Below are 5,958 nucleotides of genomic sequence, written 5' to 3'. Positions count from 1 at the left end.
CCTGATGTGGCAACTGCAGTTTTACTGGCATGGCAACTGTAGTTGCATCGGTATGGCAACTGCAATTGTTCCTTCATGGCAACTGCAGTTGTCATGGCATGGCAAATGTAGTTGCACTAGCATGGCAACTGCAGTTGTTCCTCCATGGCAACTGCAGGTGTCCAGGGATGGCAACAACAGTTGTCCAGGGATGAGAAGTGTAGTTTTTAATCCATGGCAACTGTAGATGTCCAGTCATGGCAATTGTAGTTGTCAACTATGCTCCTTCTGCTAATTGAGCATCCGCAACTTTACTTTTTTTATGGACTCACCTGTGTATGACGTCGATGGCAGGTACATGGGTGCTGCCTGATGCCACGTGCTGCATGAAGGCTCTGCATTTTCACCCGTGATAACTCGTGAGTCCTTTTGCCAGTTTTTTTGCATGTTCATTTTTCATGTCCACAGTAGCATGTGCTCTTTTTTCGTTTTGCATTACCTTGATTAGACATACTAGCTAGTTGAAGTTGGCTGCCCGTACATTTGTCAGTGTTAGCGCCTTGTGACTGAACTTGCCACGGGGGCCCCCTATGAGTGTTTTGGTCATAAGAACCTGCGAAAAAATGACAGTGCATGACATAAGTAGAATGTCATCTTCATCGTTGCGAAGATGGCAACTGTTCTCTTCTTTTGTTATCACGCATCATACCTACGCCTGCATACTGTTCTAGTAGTGGCAGCAACGGCCCTGCAGAGATGAGTTGACTGTACTCTGATGCATTCCAAGGGGGCGTTTCTGGCCTTTGAGAACCCCAAGCATCAGCGCCATCTTCGTGATTCATTCTTTCCGTGTCTCGCTTCTTTCCGATGTGTTCTCAATCACTGGATGAACAAGAAGGCATCAACAATCCACAAGAATTCTATTCTTCTGCTGCTTGCACATAGAAGATAGGGATGGCAAGCAACAGGTCAAAATAGGTGGCAGCTACTGACAACGAAAGGTGGCAACTGTTGTTATACACAAGTGGCAATTAATTTTTCCCACCCCCTTCATTCCAAAAATTGTCCTTCCTTCCCTTTTTTAGGGATTCCTACTCATCCATTTCATACCCAACTATTTCCGTCAATTAAACTATGAACTTAAGTTAATCTCAAACGTAGTACATGGCAGATCTGGTGTATTCTGCCTGGCAATTGCGAATATACACTGAACCATGCAGTGTTCTACCCCTATAGCATGGACCCAATACAAGATCGGGAGATTTTCAGGCTTAAGGATGAGAAGGATGAGATCGGTAGATTTCACCTGGTTTTAGATGATCGTCTCTGGAGGGCTGGGTTGGAGTGGGGGGCTGGGGATGGGGAGGGTTGGGGTGTGGTTTGCGGTGGGAGCGCCCTACGGATCTGCCCTGGTTGCCATGGCAACCAAAGATGGCCGGCGACGGAGGTCGGGGTTCGAGAGGTGGGGGACGATGACGGCAGACGAGAGAGGGGATGGATCGGAGGCCGAAAACAGCTGGGTCGTGCGGGCAGCGGGTCGTCTGGCCCGGACGGGGCAGTGCGGGCGGGGTTGCCACACACCGGACGTGCGGGCCGTGCTTTTGTGCGCGCGGACGTGGTCGTGCAGGCCGGTTCCCGTCCATGCCACATGAGGCGTGCGGACGGGTTCCCGTCCATGCCACACGTGTGGCAGTTATTCGGACCCATATTAAAAGACATATGCTTTCATAGTTCTCTATACGTCATCATTTTATATCCGTTAATTTTACGTTAAACATGCAGACCGACGGCTAAGATCGTAGTTTCTTCGACGGCTCGTCGAACGCACGCGATAAAAAAACAGCCAGCTAGAAAAATCTAAAAAGCCCCGCACGCACACACCTCTCTGATGCTATCTGCTCGAAGCCTTGAACCCACACCGTACCCTGCATCCCACTTCCGGCCTCTACCTCTCCCACCCATCGCTACCGCCCCACGTATGCCGCTACCCCATATGAGCTTATCCGCGCCACCACCAGCCATACATCGTGCATCGCTGTCTCTTCCCCACGGTCCCCTTCTTCCCTCTCCGTCGCCTCTCTCGGATCTTTGAGAAGCTCGACGTTGCCACGCCTGAGAACGCGCGCTGTGTCCCTCCGAATCACGCCGTGACCACATCTTCTTCTTCAACTCCGACATCGGCGCCGCCGTGTCGCCGATCTCCTCTGCGAGCAAACCCTAGCCAAATTTTCATATCCACCCTGAGATCCTGACCTGCCCGCCTGCTAATGCAGACGGAGGCGCGGGTGGGCGGTGTCGTTGTCGACTGCCGGGGCGCCGACCGCTAGAATCAGGAACGTCGGCACCGCCACCATGGCACACCTCGCTGCTGACGGGATCGGGCGGACGTCGTCAGCAAGACCTGCACAAGGCCCCTCCCCTGCCTCACCATACTCTTACAGGTTATTGTTTCCGGCTCCCTAATTCTCTCTTGCTTTCTTATATGACGGATTGGGGAACTTAGAGCTGGAGAGGGAAATTCTCATAAAGATTTGGGGGCTGCAAAGGTACGGGATAAACCTTGGGGTTCTATCAAACTAAGGAATTGAAGTGTTTATGTGAGTGGCTGACCCGTGGAGGAGGTGTGTGAGCAGCGCATCCCCGATCTGTGTGATCAGCATGTCCACGTCTCCCAACCTGCCGGCTGCCACTTCTCAACACTGACCTCAAGGTAATTTCCTTGGTACAACTCTTTCTATCAATTCAGCTTTCATGACTGTCGTATGCTGTTTTTTTGCTTTGTTCTGCAGAATCCTCGAATGGATTTGCAGGCTATGGATCAATACCGCTCCATTGGTCTAACATAGTTGGTTCATGTTTAGCATTTGGCAACATAGAATTTCGTCGATGTACGGCTTTGGCTTGGAGATTTTGTCAACATCAAATTTTGACAATTTCGTGATGAAGCACGAGCGGGTACGGTCAAATCTTCTGCAGCCTTGTAATTTTGTTACAGTTAAATTAAACCATTTAGCTCTAGAATACCTTTTTGTTTCTAATTTTTGTGCAGCTTCATTAAATCATTAGGTAGTAAGATGCAGACCTCAGTTTTGTTGTTGACTGTATGATGTGTCTAAGAAGCATTTACTGTCATGTAGTCACTATTGTGACTTACTTTTGGAAAAGGAGCTAATGGTGTTATGCATATCATCATTGTAGAGATCTTTCATATATCACTTAGTCAATCTAATCATGATATCTGAAATATTTAGGTGCTAACCATAAGTGATCGGAAGCCTGCAGCATGTGCAATATGTGGTCTTGTGTTACAGTTGATCACTCTACGTGGGCATTAGATTATTGTTTTGGAGGTTTGATAGTGTGCTTGAGCGGGGATACCACACTTCCAATCTTGAATGGACAGGAACGTATTGTCAATTGGATGTGCTCTGTGAAACTAAGACAAATGTATATCTAAAATACCAGTTAAATGGATGCCTATCTATATATGTTCTATTTCTAAAGAAAAGGCTGCTATCATTTCTTTTCTAACAGAAAAGTCAAAGCTTAATGTTCCATCTTATAGTAGTTTTGTGTGGGTTGTAAATCACATGAATATCTGTACATTAGTGCATATACTAAAGATAATCAGGGAGTCGCTGGTTTTGGGACTATTGGAAGGTTAGAGCTTTCAACATGCATGTCATCTTAACTCTATGAAGTCCTTTATTTGGAAGGTTAGAGCTCTGAAAATGCAATGTTCGCTGTGGCCGACGAGGCGCAGACTGTGGGTGAGTGGTGGGAGAGGCTCTGCTCCGCCGGCGGATCGAAGGAGCAAAACAGGTTGAATATGACCGTGGCAGCCTACACTGTGTGGAACCTCTGGAAGGAGAGAAATCAACGAGTATTCGAGAATAAAGAGCTGACTGCTACTGCTCTAGCTGGGCTCATCAAGGATGACATCAAGTGCTTTGGGGAGGCAACTAGAGGGATTCCCTTTGTAGGGCCGTAATTTTTTCTGTCTCCTAAACCTCACGTTGTAATGTGGGATGCGACCTCCTCTCGTTGGTCCATCCGTTTCTGTATGTCTTCTCTTCTATAATGCAAAGGCAGAGCTCCTGCTATTCCCGTCAAAAAAAAATTATTTTGAAAAATAAGTTGTTCTTCTCTCTCTACAGTTCAATGAAATGATGGAATGGTGACCTGCATCTTATTGTTCGTTGATGAAACAGCCCTTATTCGACTAAAGAGAAATTGTACTGATATCATCAAGCTGGAAAAGTTTTTGTGTAGTCCTTTTGGTCAGAATATCAATGGTTAAAGATGCTGAAATTTTCCAGTTAACCTCATGTAGGTACTTCATTTTGTTAGTCAGAATTATCCAGGTAGCTGGTTATGTATGCAGACTGGGTATTACTGTTACAAGGCTCGAAACAAATTGGAGACACATGGTCTGCTGGCTTGGCGTTTGTATAATTATAGGCATGCAAAATTGCGGATGGATCTAGATCCAGATTATGATAGATTAGATGTATGACATAGTAAAGTTTGAAGAATGATAATTTTTAGCAAAACATGATGTTTTAGAAGAAACAAGGTTTTAACCTCCTGAAAGTGTTTAAAAGGAGATGTGATTGCAATTCGCTTGACCAGGAGTGCACTTGAGTGTGAAGAAACCGCCGGCCGCTGAGGTGCTGAAGATAAACAGCGGTGCGTCTTTAGCAACTCTGGAGGCTAGGGCTTTGTAATTAGGGATGTTCAAGGGGACTGTGAGTCAGACGAATTCAAAAGGCAGCTGATGCTTTCAAACTGAAGCTGCTGCATGTTAGCAAAAAAATTTAAGCTACTGAAGGTAGCTGATGCTTTGCAAACTGAAGCTATTGCATGTTAGGAAAACAAAACATGTTTAAATGGCATGTGTGACAACAGACTGTGATCCAGTGAGCGGAGATAGAATCCAGTGAGTATTATGAGTTATGTTTAAACATGCTAGGGATTCTTTTATTCCTTACAATTAATTTTTATGACAAAGATTAATTTTTCTCTCCCGTTGCAATGCACGTGCATATGTGCTAGTAATAATAAATCTTGGATGACGGTATTTTCTCAAAACAATAATAATATGATATAATAAGATGGTATCTCGCTAGCCTTTTCTGAGACCGCAAAAAATACCTATGAAGATCAAGGATTGACTAAACATTGTAATTCATGGTAAAAGAGATCCAGTCACAGTCATACTCAATGTAAACTAATAGTAACGCATGCAAATGACAGCAGTGCTCTCCACCTGGTGCTCTTTAATAAGAGGATGATGACTCAACATAAAAGTAAATAGATAGGCCCTTCGCAGAGGGAAGCAGGGATTTGTAGAGGTGCCATAGCTCGATTTTTGAAATAGAGATGAATAATATTTTGAGTGGTATACTTTCATTGTCAACATAACAACCAAGAGATCTTGATATCTTCCATGCTACACACATTATAGGCAGTTCCCAAATAGAATGGTAAAGTTTATACTCCCCCACCACCAAGAAAAATCAATCCATGGCTTGCCCGAAACAACGGGTGCCTCCAACTAACAACAATCCTGGGGGAGTTTTGTTTACAATTATTTTAATTTAAGCATGGGACTGGGCATTCCGGTTACCAGCCATTTTCTCGTGAATGAGGAGTGGAGTCCACTCCTCGTGAGAATAACCCATCTAGCATAGAAGATATAGATAACCCTAGTTGATACATGAGCTATTCGAGCATACAAAGCAGAATTTCATTTGAAGGTTTAGAGTTTGGCACATACAAACTTACTTGGAACGGCGGGCAGATACCGCATATAGGAAGGTATGATGGACTCATATGGAATAATTTTTGGGGTTTATGGAAGTGGATGCACTAGCATTATTCCCGCTTAGTACAAGTGAAGGCTAGAAAAAGACTGGGAAGCAACCAACTAGAGAGCGACAACGGTTACGAACATGCATTAAAATTAATTAACACTGA

General features: G+C 44.9%; 1 long non-coding RNA gene across 2 annotated transcripts; it reads left to right on the top strand.

Moving 5' to 3' along the window:
- The first annotated feature begins 1,880 nt into the window (after nt 1-1,880).
- On the top strand, nt 1,881-4,166 carry LOC123058055 (uncharacterized). Of its 2 annotated transcripts, none has more exons than XR_006427056.1 (3): nt 1,881-2,689; nt 2,841-2,934; nt 3,696-4,166. It is a non-coding gene; the product is annotated as an uncharacterized lncRNA (long non-coding RNA). The 2 variants fall into 2 exon arrangements; XR_006427055.1 differs by having other exon boundaries at nt 2,769-2,934.
- Nucleotides 4,167-5,958: the final 1,792 nt, after the last annotated feature.

The sequence above is a fragment of the Triticum aestivum genome, chromosome 1A (genome assembly GCF_018294505.1).
Source record: "Triticum aestivum cultivar Chinese Spring chromosome 1A, IWGSC CS RefSeq v2.1, whole genome shotgun sequence".
Taxonomy (NCBI): domain Eukaryota; kingdom Viridiplantae; phylum Streptophyta; class Magnoliopsida; order Poales; family Poaceae; genus Triticum; species Triticum aestivum.
The sequence above is the reverse complement of the archived record's forward strand: the minus strand, read 5'-3'. Positions and strand labels throughout refer to the sequence as shown.